At 46.9% G+C, this 22,939-nt stretch overlaps 1 protein-coding gene across 1 annotated transcript in view; it reads right to left on the bottom strand.

Annotated features, from left to right (window-relative positions):
• Positions 1–19,981, bottom strand: part of DYRK2 (dual specificity tyrosine phosphorylation regulated kinase 2) — a 33,444-nt gene extending 13,463 nt beyond the window's left edge. The window contains exons 1-2 of the mRNA XM_085653463.1: positions 19,540–19,981; positions 18,083–18,246 (exon numbers count right to left, since the gene is read on the bottom strand). The gene's annotated coding sequence lies outside the window, so the exon portion shown is untranslated. The remainder of the gene's footprint in view (positions 1–18,082; positions 18,247–19,539) is intronic.
• Between the last annotated feature and the right edge of the window lie 2,958 nt (positions 19,982–22,939).

Here is a 22,939-nt window from a genome sequence, read left to right as displayed (position 1 = left end):
CACATCCTAATTAATGATGTACTTAACAATTCAAACCGCAGCCAGAGCGCATGTTTTCATTACTGCCCTTGGGCCCATGGCACAATGGCTGCGCCACTGCAGAAATCTGTGTGAGACGCGTTTATCTTCAAGAAGGGCTGATGCGCGTTTCATTTCTCTGGCGCGGCTTGTTTCTTGTATTAGCGCCTTTATCTGTTTACATCGGATAAAAGCTAGGGTCCAGCCAGGCAGAAAGCATTCGCGGAGATAGTGCCTTTGCAGTGCTTGTGTTCAGCAGACATGTGGATTTTCTTTTACATATATATATTTCCTGGAAGCTACATACATGTGCCTGTTTGTAGAAATACATCACAGGGCGGGGGCTTGGATCGTCTCTCAGCAGTTAACATGGGCAGGGTGTGTGTGTGTGTGGGGGGGGGGTAATGAAAAGCAGAGGGGCTTTGTGGCCCGGGGAGCAGCCGCAGTCACCCGTTCATTACAAAAGGCCCCTATAATCCCTGCAGTGGAGTCAGGCTGTTTGGGAAGGAGGCTGACAGTAATGGTGTACGGGGTGGGGCGAGGCGACAGGACATGTTTTCTCTTTTTTATTTTGGTTTGTTATTTCGTAGAAGTGCTTTTTTGTGACTGGAAGTGCGATAACTTGGTGTGAATACCTCAGCTTGAGGCTCAACGGCTTTGTTCAGCTTGGCCGCGAGCGTGTTTTGTGTGGAGGTGTACTCTTCAAACATGGCGGCGCCCCGATCACGGGTTCCAAGCAGGGTGGGTTGCTTGTCTGGCACTTGCTCGAAGAATTCTTTGTTGGAAGATCACAGCTGCTAAAACAGAAACTAATATACTCTAAAAGATTTCTCAGTTTGACCACATGAGCCGTCTGTCGGCATCTGCGTCAGTGTGTTCTCCCTCGCCCTTCGGTTCAAGCCCTCTAATCTCCCTCTGCACCCCTCATTCTTACTAACCAACGAGTAAGTGCACGTCACTATCGTTGTTTTGCTTCATTATTTCTTTCTTTTCCTCCACCTTAAACAACAAGCATTAAAAATGCTATAGGTCTCGCCTTTGATTAAGTTAAAGCCATTTGCTTTGCTAATGGTATTGTATTCGAGCTTTGCATTATTTGGTGTATATTTGTGATATGTTTTAGTTGTATGTAGTTAGAATTGTTTTGTTAGCTGTGTAGTAGTTTAAAGCATGGCGTTAGTAGGAAAAGAGCAGCGTTTCAGATTTGGGAGGAGAATGAATAGAAGAATAATATGTGTATTCATTTCGTATAGTGAGGATTACAATAGCATGAGGCAGACGAAAGGGGCGAGGGGAGAGCAAATATATGCACATATCACAAATATACAATAAATAATGCAAAGCTAGAATACAATACCATTAGCAAAGCAAATGGCTTTAACTTAATCAAAGGCGAGACCTATTGCATTTTCAATGCTTGGTCCTATGCTGTTTCTGCAGAAGGTGTCAACTGTACCTACCAGTGCATTTATCAAAAAGGTCTGTGAAACCTCGAGCTGCCACTCTTGACAAGGGAAACCCTTCAAGGAGATATATTCTCCCTTTGCAGTTGGGGTACTTCATGGCAATTTGTCTGGTATGAAACAGAAATCTCATTTCTTCGCATTTAAAAGCAATACAGACCTTTTGGGCTTTGCTAATGCTTTTTTTGCAGATGCTATTTCGCATCAGCCAAAACGCAAAAAAAAAAGATTTTTTATATAGTACATCTTAGCCTATGTTAAAAGGCATAAAAAAAAAAGAAAGAAAAAAGGGCATTGCACCATGATGCCACGTTGGAATTAGGTGCAAATGTGTACGTGGTTCAAGTGTCATTAAAGATGCATGCACTTATGGAATGATGCAGCCATTCCAAGATGGCGGACATCAATCTTCAAGCATTAGTTAAAAAAAAAACGGATGAGAAAGAGCATGTTATGAAAGGAGCGGCCCAGCACCAAATTGCAGCTGCCTGGCCCACCAGAATGAAAAACACTGAACAAATGTGGACGGGAGGAGCAGGGGAGCAATGAAAGAGAGGGAGAGGGCTCGGGGGGGGGGGCAGGTTAAAAATGTTTTTTTAAATACAGTGGGGGAGCAATTAAATTGCTGTGGGGGAAAAGTAGCAAGCAATACAGAGAGCCTGGTGGGAAAGAGCATGAGGGGGAAGCAGCACGCAAGAGAGAGTTAACAATAAACGTATGCACTTCCATAGAGTGCTAGAAGAAAAAAAAAAGGAAAATGCAGTTTCCTGAATACAAGCAGTAAAAGGGCACAAGTGAGCCAATCAAACAGCAGTAAACAGGAAATCTACCAGAGGTTGGACACGCAAAGAATAAGGAAGAAAGCAATCAAATAACCAGGGAAATGAGATAGGAGATAAACATTCAACCAAGAGCAGGGGGGTGACCCAAACTCCACTATGTATGTATATTTTTATGTGTTAGAGACATAAGGCCTGTGACAAAACAAAGCTAAAGTGGTCTAAAGAGAAGACCTAAAAAGGAAGGCATTCAATTGAACAGATACATGTCATTATTATGCAGTGGGAGGACCTCAACCAATAAAAAACAGATTTTCCTAAATATCAAAAACATAATTCTGTATTGCACCTTTACTTACCGCACGCGTGCAGTAATACTGATTCCTTACTCTCTCAGGCTTATCAAATTAAGTAGTCCCCTTATGAGGATAGCAATGTGCTTCAGAGTTTAGTTGAGAGGTCACTTTAGTGATAGCTTGAGGTGCTTCTGTGGACCTGTCAGTGTTTGTCCATCCATGGGCCAGCTGTAGAGGCCTGGAGACAGTAGGATTGTGTAGGTCCCCTGCTGTGCGCCTCCATGGCAACACGATGAGGTGTGGGTGGCGAAAACTCTGACACATGCACAGGGCCACTCTTTGTGATGCAGGGTCCAGGGCATTGTACCACCAGCTCCTCTCTTATAACAACAGTTTCATACTCAAATGTAACACCTATCTTGCAAATTGTTGGATCGGAATCACTGTGTCTTGTAAAAATAAGAGACTGAAAAGCAGACGGCAAAAGTGAAGACTCGTCAACTATCAAAATATCTGCTACATAAAAATGTCTCCACACACAACTGATTTCGGAAGTAAAAACTGGCAGCACGTGTTGTAGGTTGATGGGGTATATTTGAGATCATGGTGTTTTTTCAGGGCTTGCTTGACTTCCTACTGACAACAGCAGTGGTTCTTTGCTCGTGTTTTTTGTTTGCTTCCTTGCACTCGGCAACAGTTGTCTCCTTGTAAATAAAGACTCTGGGTGTCAGGAGCACGGACTAATTAAGAGTGCAGGATTACTGCTCATTGTGCAGGGCCGCGGCCCGTGCGGCTGCATGTTAACACCGTTTGTTCCGAGCACCGGCGAGGCCTCCGGGATTACAGGCTACAATTGGCACACTTCACAACGGGGGCGGTGAAGCGTTCACGTGCCTCGGCCTTGCAGGCTGAGCATCGCAGTGGCTCCCCTTTACAGCACGTTTGGTGGCAGCAACAGGCAAACAAAGCCACATTTAAAATAGCACTCAATACAGAATTGTTGCGGGTTTTTGCCTGGGATATGGAAGCATTAACTGTTGGGTGTTACTTGATAAAAAATGTAAGTGCACTAGCATCCTATAGTCATGACTTGAAGAAATCCACTGAGCATGAGACTACCTTCGGTGAGGCCCATTGGGTGAAAGGCACATTGGGTGAAAAGCACACTGGGTGAAAGGTACACTGGGTGAAAAGCACATTGGGTGAAAAGCACATTGGGCGAAAAAGGCACACTGGGTGAAAGGCACACTGGGTGAAAGGCACACTGGGTGAAAGCCAAGGCACACTGGTTTGAGGCACACGGAGTGGTAGGTACACTGGGTGAAAGGTACACTGGGCGAAAGGCACACTGGGCGGAAGGCACACTGGGCGGAAGGCACACTGGGCGGAAGGCACACTGGGTGGAAGGCACACGAGGTGGAAGGCACACTGGATAAAGATACACTGGGTGAAGGCACACTGGGCGAAAGGCACACTGGGTGGAAGGAAAACTGGGTGGAAAGAAAACTGGGTGGAAAGAAAACTGGATGGAAGGCACACTGGGTGGCCTTTTTCTTACTCTTGCTTTACTCCCCATAACATGTGAAATGTTTGGGTTAGCCACCCTCAACCTGCATTACTCATGCCACTGCACACAGGTAGAGATACTTGCACAGTGCAAACCTACCCGGAGTGTTATGGGGCGCTGATGATAGGGTGTGAGCCAAAAAGAAGATTCGAGAACATTCGCTAGAGGCCGGCTTTACCTAGGTTCCTATTGTGGGCAGGTGGTGCTCAGTGCGGGGATCCGTCTTTAATTTCTTTTTGAATTGCAGGGGGGTATAAACCATTCTGATGCTGTCGGGATGTACTTTCAGGTCTTTGTCTACAGAATAAAGTTGACTGCTGCACACCCTTGTGAGACGTCATGGATAGACCTTGGAGGTGCTTAGTGTAGTGTACACTGGCGTCTTGGAAACTCTCCTAACAAACGAACATGGAGAAGTGCTCACTGCGCAGGCACATTTGACAGAATAATAAGGATTTGAAGGGAATTCTCGGCACACCCAGGCCAATGAATAGACAGGCCTGTGGGTCATCTTAGTCAACAGTTTTACAAATCTGAAATTCTGAATAGGATACCATTGAGCTGGCAGGAGACATCAATTAAATAATACAGGTCAATTCTACCAATCCCTCTGCGTGTGATCTCTTTAAGAATGGACGTGTTTCTGCTCATGCCCGCAGGAATGGCAATTTCCATTTCAGAGGAGCATAAACCTGGATTTCACATAGTTCCTTTATACAAAGATGTTCTTTATTCACTTTGAAGTGTTAGTGAGTCCCTGAGGCTTGGACAATGCAAATTAGCCCTTGAATACAAGTTGCTTTCTTTTAACCCATTCGGCAGCCACTGCCTAGCTCGGAGTCACAATGGCCTCTAACAAATGTACCAGCAGATCTCCAGATCTAAAAAACTGTGGGAAAACTACATGTCCACAGATGTTCTTCCCAAGCTTGAGGCCGGGTAGAGCCCACCACCTACACTGAACGTGGTCTTGTCTTTCCTAATCGTTGGAACTCAAATCCAGGGTGATATATAACAAAGACACTTGGATACTGGCTACCGCACAAAAAACGTCTGCAGGAGTAAGTACTTTACACCCCTACCTATAAACTAAAGATCACTGAATTCATCAAAGTAGCCATCTACAACTAAACCATCACAAGTTACACAAACTATTTTGTTTAAGTTATCCTCTAACTGCAATATGTCAAAACGTGCATCTATGTGTGTAATTTCCAATGTGACATGATGACCCAATTTTCAGACGTTAACAGCTGTGAACTTTCTCTTTAAGGTGCCATAAAAACTGAACAACATGGAGAGAGAAGCACCATTACATTATTTTACTCATTCTGGAATTAACATTAGCCTACGGGCAAAGGCTTATTGGCTTATTAATAAAGACTGATAAAGACGTGAGTGTTAAAATGGCAAAGCTTGCCTTGCCTTTCATGGAAAGCGCAAGTACTTCCCACTATGCGAGCAGTTGCCTTTTACATTGCGAATAGTGATCTCTATATAATTTTGCAGTGTTCAACATCGAGTTAGCAGCTAGGCATAATAATAAAAAACTTCACTTAATGTGGTGTGAAGGTGAACGCGAGGGTGTATCATTAAATATTTTTTGCAAATAAAATTAAAATATAGTTGAAAAACGCTCAGATATTGCGAAAAAACCTTAGAGCATTGGCACCTTCCATACGAATGATTTAAAACAAAATTCAGGTGAAGTCACGTTAAGGTTTCGAAATTAACTTGCACAAAAAGCAAAATGAGCCAGTCATGGAAATCAAACATCACCCATTCTGCAATGTGCTTCTAATTTAGCACTTCAGATTACATCACAAATAACACAGATAGCATCAATGATGACTTGAGGCTCATCACGATTGACATCACAGTGCCTCTGTTACTATCAATAAACATCACGCCTAAAGAGCAGTTTGTCGCGAAATACTATGTATGCTCACACTATCAGTGTCTACTGACTTAATTCAATAAGCATTGGCAAAACCAATAGACCTCACCTTTATAATGCGAGGGCCGAGCTGTTGGCTTTGCCAATATTTGTTTGTAAAGTATTGCTTAAAGAAAGTATTAAGAAAAAAAACATTTCAAAATACTGGAGGAAAAGCAAACAAATACCTTATGATATCTCAAAACCTTACATTGTGTTTTAAATCTTTATAAATAGCATGGTTTATTTTTCAAATAGTTTTCACTCAGGAAACTGAACAGTAAAGTGAAACGCTTGATATTGAAAAAGAAAAAAGTAGTTCCCTCTAAACGTGACCAGTGGAAGGGTACAAGTCAGCCAATGAAAAGGATCATAAAGAGACTACGCTCAAGGAAAGGGACAAACACAAGAAGCGAAGCAAGAGGAGGAAGGTAGCCATCAAATAAGAAGCAAGCTAATTAGAGTGACAATAAAGCCAACCAATAGTAAGCAACGGACAGGCTGTAAACCCACCATACATTCACAATAGTGCTGTCTGGTAGGTGAAACCCAATGATATGCAGTGGATAGAGGGCATCCCTGCTAGGTCCCTCAATTCACATGACTACTAAGGGGCAAAACTGAGAACCAACACTGCTTTCCTAGAACAGTAAGTATGTCACAAATAATAACTTGAATTTCATTAATGTAGTTTATCCTCCTGTGCTGCAGTAGCATTTACACACCGCTTCATACTCCTGACGGTGCAACTCTAGCCCTAGAGAGCAGAAGGGTGCACCTACACACTATCCTCTGCGCTCTACATATTAAACCATATAGTTGACTCTAGCCCTCGGCTTGTGATCAAAACTGAGGCGTGACTTTCAACTACTGTTGCCGACAGGACATGGTGGGAAAGAAAATGGTAGTAGCCGCCCTTCCACCTTCAAGCCTAAGAACAGGTTTATGAAGAATGTATATGTATTCTACAAAGGGGAGGGGTAACATGTAGTTGACCACCCCAGATCCAATTCACGACGTTAGCTATGCACCAAACAAGACTAACTGGTCGTCCTGGATCAATGCTATAAAATAGAGTAGAGAAAATGAGCTGGAAATAAACTGAGATGCAAATATAGACGGGTCACGCTGAAGTCATAAGCATAGAGTTCCTCTTTGCTTGCAGTAGCTGATAACACTGATGTTGAAGCTTCCGTGTTTAGAAACGTGGAATTATCCAACATGGGTGGCTGCATCAGCACTCCACACCCTGTACGCAATTCTCACTTCTCAGTCCTTCAAGAGGACACGAACTAGCCCTGTTGGATTCCAATGCGCTGGTCTGTCCCCTTGATATTAACTTCCTGATGAAGTGTCCTCTTTCCACCCAGTCCCAATTGCTATACTGTTTTCCAACTTGCCCACCGCCCAGTCCAGTTTTCATCCTGCTTCGTTTCGGTACACTTTAACGATGTTCCAATGCCATGAAAAAACCCTTCTTTTTGGCCCACTGCCCATTACTGTTTCTCATCTGGTCAAAGTTACCAGGCTACTTTGTGCCCAGCTCCCTTCTTTTTCCTTCTTTAATCCATGTCACCATCTCACTTCCCTTTGTGGTCTCATTCTGTGACCATTCTCTGACAATGGCGCTATGCCATTAACATGTGAGCTCATCTGCCATCCTTTTCCTGCCACCCCAGGCAGTCCTTGGTGCTCGCTGCTGCACCTCTACTATGCTTCTTCTATCACTTTCCCTCCTTCCCAACTGAAGACTGCCGCCAGGCAACTTCTCACCTCACTCATCACTGGTGCTCACTCCATCCACTCTACCCTGTCCATGTCATGGTGCCCTATTCCAACCTCATCCGGTTCGGTAATATACAGTGATGACTATACAGAATATTGAATTACAGGGATCTAATCTGAAAAAGATATGAGGGAAGGGTGGCCGGGGAAGCACCCACTGTGTCTAAGAATAACTCTCACCCACTTGTCCCTGTGGCTATCATGCAGTTTCCTCTGACCTAAGCCCCATCCAACTGGATAAAGTGAGAGCTTCTAACATGGATGCTGAGATGGCCTGATGCCAGCTTTAGCTGTACCCATCCTCAGCATCTTCTCCCCAGGTTCTCTAGAACTCTGAACAAGGATTCAAAAGGGCGAGCAGGTGTGTGGGAGAAAGCACGGGCCATGTTATGGGAGTTTCCCTTCAAATTTGCAACTGAGATTGAGTGCTCCAACATCAAGCAGGCCTTGCTCTCATTGTATAACCGAATCAGCGGGGCCTCGCAGGGACGGAAACTAAGGCTCAGTTACCCAAATCAACAAGAGCATACTGCAGTATTACTGTAGACTCACAGAAACGCTGGTGGTTCTTATAATACGAGTCTCCGTATCCCTTATGGGACAGGGGACGGAGGGGAATTTGGCCTTGAAATTCTCCTTTTGCCCTAAAGGAACTGTTGGTCTATAATAATTCCTATCTAACCAGTCCCTGCTTTTCCCACACAGCGGGCACTCGCCTACCGGTGTTAGCAATACTAGATCCTGCAGGCCCAACACGAGCCAGTGCAAACAACCAGTCTGAGGATCAATTCACTTAAAGAGCAACGTGCCATTTCGGCTGTCTTTTTGCACTTCATTTACACAGATGGCAGCTGCTGTGTTTAGAAAAGACTTTGCACAGAAATGGCTTAGCCCTTCTGCCCAGCCTTGCCAAGTGCCAGCCATTGGCGTTTTTAACGCAGTTTAGGTGACATGCACTGTACTCTACAAGTAGGTAAGATTGTCACTTGATCACCTTTTCCTTTGAGTTTGCAGGCGCTGGCTGAATGACAAGTGACTGCTGTTGTCCAGGAGGTGCTAGTCTGGCCCCTATTGAAAAATGTAGGTCCTTACTGGTGGTGACCTGAATGTGGAGCCTGTCCAGCGAGGGAAACAGCCTAGACCCAAAGAAACGTGAATGCGGATTGGCGATGTCACAAGCATCGTATCTGAGTTGTAACTCACAGAACCAGTGACCCATCAATGTGACTGAAACCAGACTTCCAATGTAATCATGCTAATGCATGACAGTCACTCTAAGATCACTAATGAGTTAAACAAGTCCAGGTTTAAGCCTGAATAGGGTATCACCCGATCCAGGTCTGATGCCACACACAACTCTACTGCTGCCTCCTAAAACAGCCCTTTCTTTAACGTTTCCCATTGTGAAATTACTGCAATGCCATTGTTACCTTTATGGGGACTAACTCTTTTCTAAGAAACCCCACTTAGTTGCCGCTCATAAATGAGTTGACAACCGAGTGCACATCAGTTAGTTTCTTGTATTAATGCACTCATGTTAGTGTTCTCGAGGAAGGTGGGTTCAGTCTGGCTACCTCCTCCTCCAGTTCTACCTGACCACGTTTTGAACTCGCCGGAGGAAGAGGCTCTGGTGTTGGGCCGGATGTCATCACCCTCTTTTCAAAACCCTGCCTTCCTCCAGATCGCATTCTGCTCCTTCCTGCACGCCCCGGTCCACGTTTCCTGCAGACAATGTCTCAGACAAAGGTGAAACCTTTATCTATATGCAAAGCACTTGAGTACCCATTGGCACAAACGATTGTTCAGGGTGGGAGAAGAAAGAAAAAAAGAGAGAGAGGGAGAGAAGAAAGAGAGGGAGAGAAGAAAGAGGGAGAGAGAAGAAAGAGATGAAAGAAAGAAAGAGAGAAGAAAGAGAGAGAGAGAAGAAGAAAGAGAGAGAAGAAAGAGAGAGAGAAGAAGAAAGAGAGAGAGAAGAAGAAAGCGAGAGAGAGAAGAAAGCGAGAGAGAGAAGAAAGCGAGAGAGAGAAGAAAGCGAGAGAGAGAAGAAAGAGAGAGAGAAGAAAGAGAAAGAGAGAAAGAGAGAGAAAGAGAGAGAAAGAGAAAGAGAGAAAGAGAGAGAGAAAGAGAAAGAGAAGAAAGAGAGAGAGAAGAAAGAGAGAGAGAAGAAAGAGAAAGAGAGAAAGAGAGAGAGAGAGAGAGAGCTCTGTGCTCAGGGCTCTGTGAGGAACTTCAGGTGACAAGAATTGAACTCAATGCACAATTCATTCTCTGCATGTTTCTAATCCAAAAAATTCGATTAAGAAGGCTATCTCCCTCAAAATCATACCTGCTGCAAAAGCAGAGGCCTAAACTCTTAGATCAACAGAAGTTTCTTTTTACAAGAATGAACTGTGTTTCAAATGTAAAAACTTATTATTTGAAAAGCGGGGATGGAAAAATATTCACTGACCCACAGCCCAGCAAACTAGGCTGGTAGCAGAGCTCCAGTAGTGGCGCAACCGCAGCGCTAGCTAGCCGGTCTAGCTTCCAGCAGGAGAGGCCGAGGAGGCTCAACCTCCCAATATTGTTAATTAGTGAGAGGTAGAGATACCTGGGGGAGAAGTGAAGGGTTTGGGGGAGGAGAGAAGTGTAATGGGGAGCCAGGGATTGCTACAAAGGAATGAGGATGGAAGGAGGCAGTCCATGATGTGAAGAATAGGTCAGTAGATGCCTCGTTCTCTGACTCTCCAACCCTCTCCAAAGGTCTCTACCTTCAGGACTGGTGGCTTGTCTCACACTCTCAAAATACATTGAACGAATTAACTCTAGACTATCTCTTGCCAAAGCAGAGAAGGGTTTACCGCTGCTGTACTATGAGGGAAAGCACAGGGAACTGGGGATGAGCTGCATATGGATGACCCAGAGGGATGCATTACTGATGTACAGAGCATGAACATCTAAGAACCTATGAAGCTGGAAAAAATGCTCCAGACCCCGACTCAAGAGCCAATACAAGAAGTCGCCACTTTGAAGCCCGGCCTTTCATCACTTTAGTTTTGCAAAAGAAGATCTGTTACAAGGAATTGTAAAATTCACTAAAAAGGCATCTGGGATATGTGACCTCTTTCCTAACTTTCCCCTCTATACTGAGGTCCAGCCACTTCGTAATAAATGCCAGACAGTAGCTTGTAAGTTGCATCTCCACTATGCTGGATTTGCGGTCATGCATGTTGCCTACAGCCGACGATGCTCTTACAGATTACAAGCCCGCTCTAAGATACTGTCCTAAACCCAAGCTCAGAAAGGCTGAACATGCTCCACTGCACCCTGACCTCCTGCTTTTGCTCGAAGACTGTGTCTACAGGGAGTCAAAAACCATGTCGACACCCCCTGCCCCCGAACATGAACTTGTGGCCTTATCTGTGCCCCCTACATAAGGAAATCGACATCATGTCCCCTCTGTCCCAGTGAAAGCACAAGTGTCACCATAGGAAATTCAGAGGAGGAAACAAACTCCTGGAAAAAACTTGCAATTTGCTGAAGTTGGCAGGCTGCCTTCTCTATTTTTATTTTTCACATTCACCCGCACTGCACAAGCTCTTTAATTTTCTATAATTAAGAAGGGAGCTCGAGAACACTGTAGCCAATCTAGAGCTCATGGTTTATTGGCCTGCTGCTTATGTGCTCTATCTATATATGGGATTGCCTTTGATCTTTGGGTAACATTTTTGACCGTACAGCCCCTGCGCTTCAATCTCCCAAATTGGCTTCCTTAATAGACCCTTATCTTTCATTGAAAAAGTTCAAAGTTTTGTCACTTAGCTGGTAAACACATGACTGCAAAAGACAAAGACCACAAACTGAAAGTTGCTCAAGTAATGCTTTCATCACCACACTTGAGCAACTAATAAGGCAGAGGTTGGCACTGCATGAAAGGCAAATTTAACCTCTCGCATCAGATGCCCCTACACATGACCAGACCGCCTCGCTCTGATAAAACTGTTGCTCTGCTTCCCTCACTTGGTACAGTTGGTTTCTCTAACAGCATCAGGCACAGTTGACAGTGAGATGAAGGCACATCACAAAGTTGTAGTGGAGCAGACAGAACCACAGAGTACGTGGATGCTAAAAAACCCAGCCTGAACTCTGTGCACCATTTTAGTGCCATAACACCAAAGGAGCTGAGTGGAAAGCATGCACCACAGGCAATGAAGTGGCACTGACAACTGATGATAAGAAAATGCTCTTTCACCTGCATGCCAACCAGAAACAGGCTTGGACTAAGAGAAGAGACCTTTTCAGTTTGCACAATGGCAACCAATTTTACAAATTACATATTCCTTTCGGAGGTTAGAGAATTGGCGGGGTACACGTACTATTCACACAATAGTGCAACTAAGCCCACCCAGTAACAGCAGTGCATTCGAATGGGAAGGCCACTGTAAAGGGCGAGACCACTTCTCAATTTAGTACAGAAAGAAGAAATGATACTTTGATGCAGCTTCCCAAAGAAGAGTTTGGACTAGGATCATCATCTACATAGTGATGATTACTAAGATGAGTAACAAACTAGAAGGCCAAGATGACAGCAGCCTTTTATTCTGCCACAGGATTGCATAAAACAAATAGGCAAAGTGATCATTGCACTAATCCTTACTAAATTATGGATACTAAAACAATCTTTGGCTTTTTATTAATTTTTGCAGAAATGTATGGGGAAAAGGGTGCACTGCTAGGGACAAATGCAATTTAAGACAGAAATCCAAATGGGGCATAACAAATGTCCCACTCTAGCCATAGCTATCTAACCAATCTTGAGTGGTGATTGAACAGCCAGTAGCTGTTCTGGTGTCTGTGAGTATCAGCCAGGCAGAGCAGTGTGGACTGGAGAACGATGATCAAGCTATCTTGGGAACCTCTCATGGGATTTCCATCCAGCGCGTCACCTTTTACCACCACATTACAAACTTCTTTTGGACAGGTAGCGTGAAATCCTGGCCAGGGTTGTTTGGAGTAGGCTAATCCTAGCACAGCACGAAGTTTAACTTGCAGGCGGGTAGCTTTGGGATAGAATGCTGCCTCTCTTACAAATGGTAGCCACCACCTATTTTTTCCCCGAGATTGCACAAAGCAAGGGTATTAATGATTCCGGCATTAGTGGGCAGCCAAGGAAGGGTTACCCTTGGCTGGGAATGGTTGAACCAATTGAAGCACCAGCATGCCGACAGTGAAGGCTTTGTACCTCACTTGAGGGCCGGATTTCCTTCTTGGCCCCCACCTGTTTAAATACATGGTACAGACCTAACAGTCCCTCAGAAGCTTCTTTTTAAGAGCGTGGGTAACCCCTACCAACTAAGGTAAACTAGGGAGAGCAGACCTAGTTACAGAAGCCCAGTAAAACCTATAAACTACAAGCAAAAAAGCCTTTCCAAACCCATATTCAAAAGTTTAACAATGTCCACAATGACTTGTTTCCTGAATAGTAGCATTCCATCAGCTTATCTACCACCTTTTACAAACTTGTATATTAGGACTTTTGCATATTAGACGCTCCATTGTTTATAAAAATGATTTGCCAAGGGTGGACTGTGTGCTGGGACAGTTAGTGGTGTAAGTGATAGTAGAAGAGATTGATTGTGTAACAGAAGCGAACCATAGATGTCTGTGACTGGAAGGTGACTGTGGGACTGAGGTATGATCGTAGTGTTAATAAGTGGAGTTGAGGGAGAAAGGACAGCAGTAGGACGTACATTGCGGGTCACAGGTAGTTAAGAGTCTTGTAGGGATGTGTGTGCTGAAGCTGTGTCTGGTGCTACTCCATTATTGGGTCTTAGCTTCTCCAACCCCAGCTTGTGACTTGAATCAGTAGTTCTCTAACTGAGGTTCCTGCTTTCAAGAATGGATTGAGAGTGTTCTAGGGTCAGGGACACCGAACTCTGAAAGACCTGCTCTCATGATTTTGCCAATATGGATTTCTGTGGACGTTAGTTAGGTATGTCTTGATTAGAGACGTCTTTGCTAATCATACGTACAGGAACTTTGTCTGCAAGTGTCCTAGGCCAATGCCTAATGGAAGAGGCTTAGATTGTGCCGAGGACCAAGAATTTGCATTTGAAATCCGATGTGGAGCTGGTGGAGTGTCTTAAACCAGATTTCATGATTGGGCCTTTTTGCATTCAACCTTAACCCCTTGAGTGCCCGCCCCTTTCCCCGCCCTGTGCCGGCCGTTGCATTAGCGGGCGGGGTTTATGACGAGCTGGTCTCGTCATGGGCACAGCGCAACCGCGGCCCATGACGAGACCAGCTCGTCATGGGCACTCAAGAGGTTAACATGGCGATCTATACTTGTTTCTACTGCAGCTAGACATGTGTCTGTGGTTACAATAAAAACTCACCAGGATTCAAGAAAATCGATGGTGGATTGAACTTTTCATGAAGTTCAAGAAACAGCTAAGCCATGAATGTCCATATTAGCTGCGTGTCCATACTCGTTTTTATGACATCCACATAAAATATGTTTACATACAGTAAATGTAACTTATTTGCCTAGTCACAGATTATCCTAAGAATCTACTACAGGTCCTCTTCGGTTGGCCCTACTTTGGACACACCTTTCCTAGGGCAGAGAGCAATATTCTTCTAGCCCTCAAAGGGGTGGCCTCTGCACATAGATGCCAATGCTATGCTGTGCATTTCTCTTGGGGCAGCTTACCATCAGATGTGGCTTTTTTTAGCCAGCTGCACTTTGCATTTTGACACTTCCAAACATGCCCTGGAAAACCAGGATTGGAAGGCTGCGCCTTTCTTGAATGTTTCCAGCCCAAACAGATCAAAAGCAGCTACAATCGCTAGACGGGGGTGGGGGGAGTTGGAGACCAGGCCAGACACTTTACATAAGCTCACTGGCCTGCTGTTGATTGCTTTAATGCGGTACTTAGAGAGGTGACACTTTGCCGCGACGGTGTCAACATTCGAACTTAACGGGCTGGGTGAGGTGTTACGTTTTTGGGAAAATTGAAATAAGGTGGAAAGACTGTTTCGCTCTCTGTCATGAAAATATTGTTTTTAACAATTCATGAAAATACACGTTTGTGTCACTGAACACTACCCTCAAAGTAGCAATTACTGCAGAGGCACTCACACTCGAGAAGAATCATGGACATTTGCGTCTTTTTCTATAACAGTAAAGACTGTTAGTGAGAGGTGTGCATACTAAACATGAAAGTGACTGTCCTGCTGGGGGGGGGGGAGGGGGGGGGGGCTCTGTTTCTACACTGGATCCGATGCTTCCAGGGTTTTTATAATCTGATCACAAGACGCACTCCAAACAGCAAACTTGCAAGCCAAGAATAAATAAATGTGGCATGTCTTTTATTACAAGAGGTGTGTACATGAAGGGTTCTTTTGTGCTGAAGCGACACTCTATGTGTTTATGCAATCTACCTGGTTTTGGAGAGTACAGAGGAGGTCTGCGTTAATCAAAAAAATGATGTGCTGGGCAACCCACAGGCCCTGCGTACAAGTTAATTCTTAGGAAAGGAAAATGGCAAACGTGGAAGGCCACTAGGCCCGGCTGAGCGGGACACGGATGGCCTGGGGCTTCCTAGTAGGTGTGGGCAGAAGCCGGCGGTTGTTACACCAGACAGCTAAACTGTGTATGAAAGCGAATCCAAGGCTGCAAAACTTACAATTACACATTTACTTAATGGGTTGCTGTGCGAGAAGATCTCCGGCCACTGAAATCTAAAAACGTAATTATGCAGAGGATAAGCAATAAAAGGCAACCGAAGAAATACCATGGGACAGACATTAATATTTGCATTAATGGCTGAATATCAGCTCGGGCACATGAGAGATTATTGAGACACTCAGCAATGACTAGAGGACAATATTTTGAGAAAGCCCGCCACAACATATGTATGTTGATGGGGGAGGCCTAGGAAGTTTGCAGCCGGTCATGACAATAGGGAGGACAGCTAAAGTCTGCACCTGTTTGGGAAAACACTCGTTTGAATTGATTCTTGGCGTTGTAGGTGGGGGAGGAAAGTGCAAGATTCACTCAGGGGGCTTAGGCTGGGAGTGAAAGGAAATGGCCTGGAGCGGAGGCCCCGTGAGCACGTCAGTCCACAGGAAGTGGATATGAAAGGTCATGGACAGACAGGTCTCTGGGCGTGGACAACGTTTAGAAACTCGGGGGAATTTATTTGTTGCAGAGACAAACAGCCAAACTCTTACTTTAACAAATTAGTATTTTTCCTCGACACCTTCCCTCTTTGTAGTTTAGTGTTAGCACTGTGATCTAAACAAGTCAACACACAAAAATAGGGCTGAGAGTCCGTAATGTGGGGTGCAATTTTTCGGGGACAGTAAAATGCCCACGAAACACATTTTTTTTTTTACAAATGAAAACAACATTCTGCTGTGCATTACCTGCTTTAGGTTCGTTATAAGCATCACGTTTCTACGGTACTTCCCTTAAAATGTGACCCGAATCCCGCAGCTGTGCTGACTCCCAAGTGCAGTCCAAGGACGGCTGTTCACCAAGGCAACAATGTGGTTGTTCACAGTGGAAGCGCACACATGAACGGGTGGCTCAACATGCCTCCAGCAGCAAGGCATGTTCCCAGACCAATCTGTCGCGAGTTTGTGCCAATCTACAGGAGGGTGGCTGGAAGAAGCCATACGTCGGGACGAGAATGTGGCAAGTCTCGGTTGCTGAAAACAAGTCGCTCAGGTATTTTGCCGCTGACATATACCATGACATATGGAGCTGTCCGTCCCATCGCTCCTGAGCAAGGGGAAGGGGCTGTCGAGTCCATAAATAGCCCCAACACTTGTGAACCGGCATGGAAAAACCATTCCTGCAGGGTAACCCCCGTATCTCAGCTCTTACAGATAAGCACCTATTCCCACACTACTCAGGGTGTCTGTCACGTGTCTGTCTGAGATCAGCCCTATATCGCTCGTGCATCCAACTCCCCGGCACGGCGGCTGGTCGAGACTACAATACAAGCGTCAATACACATGAAACAGCCCCCTGCATCCGTCGTGCAACAAAGGGCAATTTGCAATCGCAGTCTCTGCGCCCGTCACAAGTGACACTCTTGCTGCGAGAACAATGCGCCGCACACACTATAAAAAACCATGGCAAGCTGGCAAAACACACATCCACCTTCAGGGCCGACCCAAGCAACCATAGGTAACCCACTATCACAAAAGCCAGGGGCTGAAACAACGAATGACAGCGGCGTTAACCTCAGAGCTGTGCTGCATATTTTATGCAAACAATGGAAAATGGCAGCACGGTTTGCCGAGCAGGTAGGAAGGCCAGACTGCGCCACGAACACTTTGCAGGAAACAGTCTTTTAAGCATGCAATCTCTGGGTGGATCAGTACCTGCTGGCAGGTGCCGCATCCACGCCCTCTGCCTCACTGACAGAACCGAGACCGACTGCCCAGCTGGCAGCCTGTCTGAAACTTGCACACGGACTTCCGTCTATTAATACTGAGAGGCAGGTGGCACAGAGGAGGGGGGATTCTCAGAAGCATTCTTGGGGACTTTTTGGGGATGCAACTGGCAGCATCTGGGAGTGGTGGGCAATATCTCGTGAAACGTTTGAGGGTTGTGGATCCCAAAACATTCTTATGTTTCTATTTTTGAACTCCATCTGGCCAAAAAATGGCAGCTGGGAAAATGCCCATGTCAATGAATTAACAGCAGATAACTTCAGGGTCTTCCAGTCCTAATTCTTACATGTTGGGAAGGCTGAGTTGTTTGTTTTGCACACTGGGCGGGTCTCAGGTACATGCTATAGTTGCCCTGTTACTTCTTCGCATGTCCCCACCCAACCGCCATTAGATTACTGAATAATGGACACCCATGCTTGTCCCTATATTGCTAGACAGCTGGGTCTTGCAAATGCTACCTCCACCACAAGCTCTGAACATCAGCCCCTCATTGGTGTAGGCCTGTGTAGCCCTCTCTATTCATCACCATACCAACCGGATGTTGCCTCTGTGCATCTTAAATACCAGAGTTTGGAAACCTTGGTCTCCGGATTGGTGCGCCTCTCTGGAGTACAACCCAAGGGTACCGGATATCCTGGCCTGGGACTAATGTGCACTTCGCATGCTGGAAGCACCAGAGTGCTGGACCTCAGGTTTTCCAAGGTTTCCTTCTGGGCAACAATGAACAACTGCGGCCTCTATATTTTCCCCTGCCTCTTTGCACCCCACATAGGCCCATGCACTAGACTTACCTTGTAGGTGGCAGTGGTGGCAGCGGTCGCGGTGGTGGTATTGAGCGGAGGCAGTGTGATGGGTGACAGTGGGCACCCTTGGCCTGCTCTCGCAGACCTGGGCACCGCAGAAGCGATATCTGGAAAAATCTCCCGCTGTCTTGCAGCGCCTTCACCTGCCGGTCCTGACGCAAAGGAGAAACAAGAGGCGCATTAGTAGTGAACCTACGCAATCTCAAAACAAGGATCATTCCTGTCTATCACACTTAGACAATAGCATAACCCATCTTATACACACTAGTGAGACTCGTCCGGCCATCACTGTGGCAACACACATTGCACAGGAAGGCAAACAAGAATGGCACCAACATCTCTAATAACAGCTTAGCCAGACGGCCAAATCTGCTAATAGCATATAAGTGGTGATTGACATTTACAGTTAAACCCATGATCTGGAATTATCAATCCATTACACCCATGCAGAAAAGGGCATTCACGGCCAATGCCTCGCCCTCCTAGAAGAGGGGGTACTCATCTGTCATTCCACAGGCCCACTTTCTGCCCACCCAGACAGATTCCCACCGTCTCGACTGCATGTCAGGACTAGGAGCGGCTATGACAGTAAATGAAGAACGCGCCCCACAAACACAGATCTCTGGTGAGGCTTAAGCAGTAACGTTTCTCTCCATGTCCAATGTGCTCTTTAAGGGTGTTCCGATGGACAGAAGACTGTCAGTCACCCATGCCGGGATTGCAACCTTTCACCAGAAGGCTGCACACAGATCGCTGCACCTAGCAGTTAACCAACTAACCTACCTTAACAGAAAGGATCAAATGCTAAGGCCTGTCCATTGAGCAAATTGTCTATTTTGTAACCTCTCGGCATTTTATTGACAGCATGTATGCTGAATGTTCGCCTGATATTTAGATAAAAGGTGCTATTAGATGTTATTATCACTCCGCTCAACAGTACTCATTTCAGCGGGGACAGCAGGGCCTGGATGCATAGTGGCCTAATGCATCCAACTGGAGGTACCTGTGTTTGACCTTATGGTCACCGGTTAAAATCCCAGCGGGTCCACAGCCTTCCGAGGTCGATAAAATAAGTACCATTGAGTTGGGTAATAATAAACATCTGTTATTCAACGCCAAGATACCCTTGGGTGAGCGTGCGCTTTACACATAGGGGTTATGTCATCAAGGCTGCCGAAATAATGGTTGGAAGATTATAGAAAGCGGTACCTACCCCAATAAGCTATTTTAGCAGGGTATTTGCGGACATTCGGGAACGGCATTCAAGAAGGAAGGAAGGCAGGCAATGCATGGGATGGTTTGAGACAATTTATAAAAACGTCTATCATCTCAAGACCTATCGCACTCGATTATTCGAATTTTTGTATAGTGTAAATAACACCCGTCTCTCTACACAGCATTAGAAAGAGATGCCCCCTCCCCTTCTGTAAATACAGTAAACTCACCTCCCACCGAGCAAACAGCACGCCATGTGCAGAAAAAATGAGGAAAAAAGAAAAGCAGTGACAACGACTCCCCCAAAGCTCCGAGATCCTGTTTTCATGTCCTGTGTGGGCGACGGTGGGGTGTGGAAAATGAAGGCGATTTCCTGCTGTACAGCCAGCCGTCCTTACACACAGCCCGTGCCAGCTCGGCTGTGCGTGTGCAGTGACGGGGGCAGGGCGTGCAGGCTCCTCGATCTCGTGGGGGAGCAAGGAAGGAGATCGGACATCCTTGCTGCTGTACCCGGGGATCCCTCTCCCCCCGACCCCCGTCCTCCAGCTGGCTTAGACAGGAACAGCCTGTCGTTTCCTGGTGAACATGGCTGCTGCAGGGGAGGGGTGAGAGGGAGTGACCGCACTTTGGGAAGGGGCTGCCGCTACCCCCCTCGCGGCCTCCTCCTCCTATGGTGGCCGCGCCCACTGCCCCATCACAGGCTGGAGAGAGCGCCATGTCCCGCCCTCCCCTCCCGCCGCCGCCGCCCCCCATGACAATCCCGATACGTCATTGGCAGTTCAGATGGGGCGCTGAAAAAATGACTGTAAATAAAGACAGCTCGGTGGGAGGTGGGTGTAGCGAGACAGCCTCTGAGGCACGCCCGTCTGCACAGGCGGATAGAAATCCGCCCCTCCCCTGCCGAGCAGAGAAACCACTCCCAGGGCCTGGGAAGTGAGTTGTGAGGGCTGTGGTGCTGAGAGAGGGCCCGCATGTCTGCCAGGGATGAGGTACGCGCAGGGTACAGTGAGACCCCGCCTCCCTCTGCCCGTGTTTCTCATACCAGGCTAGGAGGGGGTTAAAGGGGGAGTAGAGTTCACGAGAGCCCACCCATGTCCTCAGGCTAGCATGGAGGGGGTGGGTAGTTCGGTGAGAGGCCGCCTTCCTGCCCGTAGGGTCCTGCGTCCAGGAGGTGGGACTTTAGGTGACAGCCGCATACCCGGCCTTTTACAGCAGAATGACACCTCCCAGTCTGGGGAACCCATATATCCAGCCTCCACTCCTGCTGGCAGGGCAGGGCAGACGCAGAGAACTGAAAACCATCTGGGTTCACTGGGGAGTCGAGACAATAGCTGACGGAGGTGTGGGAGGCGCTCCTTCAGGGGTGCTCATAGACGAAACTAGAGGTTGCCTTAGCCTGAATAAACAATCACTCAGTCTAGAAAAAACAGGAACCGAACCCCAGATCGTCCCCTACATTCAGCATTCCTGAAAAACACACATACACACACTACAGGTCCAACATACACCCGTCCTAGAAGATCCACGACGAACACACCCGGGACACGCACCCCCTCGCGCGACACACACACCCGCACCCCCTCGCGCACGGCGACAAGCCAGACACCTTCCTATCGTGACTTTCAGAAACACTGCTCTACCAGAGCGCACATTCGAGCCACAGTTCCCCTGCCCACAAATAAAATAACAAACTAATCTCAGACACCAACGAGAACTGAAAATTCTGCCGTTTCTGGGCACAATCCAGCTCACAATACAAACACACTACATAGTATGAGGGTGGCACACGACTGGGAAACAGCCACCCCCTCTGGTAAGGCATAGTAGAACCCCACTCATCCTTACACTTAGTCCACTGACTGCCCGCCCCTATGATGGCTCCCCATGGCACTGCAGTGCATCCTGTACTTAACAGCCTCCGATCTCGGATTGAAGAATAAGCCCCCGCTCCACTCCAGAGTCACCCCTCTGGTTTCAGTTCTGGGTGATTTAAGAATGCTAGCGCAAAACACGAATCCAGCTGTCTTAGTTCCTCTCGATTTGTTGGAGGATCTGCATTGTAGTGGTGTAGTGCTTATCTAGAGGATAGACAATGTAGTGTCCCTGCAGAAGAACAAAGAGGACCAAGAGTATGGCCCCCGAACTTCAACAACCAAGGTAACTGGTGAGAAGGAGAAGACGAAGAGGTGGTCACGACCCTAACTCGGAATGCTGAGGAAGATGGAGAGAGTGTCCTCGGACGAGGACAAGACCAGGGGGAACACGTGCAGAGTGCGCGCGCTGCATGGAGAAGCCTGGCCAGACCAAGAGGAGAACAGAAATGGTCCAGAGTAGGTCGTGAAGCGAAGAGATGAAGATATCAGAGTGGCACGGTCGCCACTACAAGAAAAGAAGGAAGAAGATATCGGAGTGGCACGTTTGCCACTACAAGAAAAGAAGGAAGATGACATCGGAGTGGCACGTCTGCCACTACAAGGAAAAGGGGAAAGAAAGAGATCTGAGTGGCACGGTTGCCACTGCAAGAAGAAGGAGAAGAAGTCAGAGTGACTCGACACCCTCACGGAGAAAAGAATCGAGGAAAAAAGAGAGAGGAGTGTGGCAAGACTACTCACACCCCGAAGATAAGGAAGGCGACAAGTGCCAGAACATGGAGAGCAAGTCCTGGAACACCCGTGGCACGGAGAGAACACCATCTGTTTGACGATGCTTTCAGCACACCTGGGATCTGCAGAGGTGAGCAGGCCGGACCGCTCGGAACATCCACCTTTGGGGTCACGCGGACACTGGACAACACCAGCCGTGGTGACTCAGGGGCAAAGGCCTCAGGGATGCCAGTGAGAGAGAGCATCCCCGCGACGAGAGATGGTCATCAGCCGCCCTTCAGCAAAGGTCCCAGGAGGATGAAGACATCGTGCGCAAAGACAGGAGCCAACAGCTACCCTCCAGGTCTGACTGCGGAATCTGAGGTGAGACTTGTCGTCTCATCCGCACCCGCACTTATCGGCATGGGAGTAACACGATACAGGACACTCACCCCAGGACAGATCTGATGAAGAGGGCCTCAGGGATATCCCGTGGCAGGGGAACACCTGCGAGAGAGGCATCATGGTGAGAGGGGTGTCTTGCAACCAATCCGTCTTCTGCCAAAACAGAATACACGCCACAGATGAAGAAGAGGACAGGACGGAAAGATGAATGGCAACAGCTAGCGGTGAACCACAAGAACTTTATCTGCGTTTGTCGCCATGGAAGTAAAGTGAAGAAAAGACTGTGAGTACAACTTCAAGGTAGAGTCGTCAACAGACTGGATCCATCGAGCACCCATGGCTGGTGCCACAGTAAACTGGTGGTCTCCGCGACAAGAAGAACATCGTCTGGGACCCCAAGCAGCGGAGGCGTAAGAGACTCTACAGAAGTTTTGGTCACTGTCTTACTTATGTATGGGTTTTCTTTCTCCCACAGGTTGAACTTTGACTTTGGGGTTTTTGTCATTAAAAATTGGGAGGGCTGTAGTGTCCCTGCATGGACACGTTCTAGTGTTCCAACCTAATGTATCACACTGTACACCCACCCACCACCGACGTCACTGTGTCAGGTGACGCGGAGAATAAATGGGCCGAGCGCACGTGC

This window comes from Triturus cristatus, chromosome 4_1 (genome assembly GCF_964204655.1).
Source record: "Triturus cristatus chromosome 4_1, aTriCri1.1, whole genome shotgun sequence".
In the NCBI taxonomy this organism is placed as follows: Eukaryota; Metazoa; Chordata; class Amphibia; order Caudata; family Salamandridae; genus Triturus; species Triturus cristatus.
Note: the sequence above shows the minus strand (reverse complement) of the source record. Positions and strands in the feature narration are given on the sequence as shown.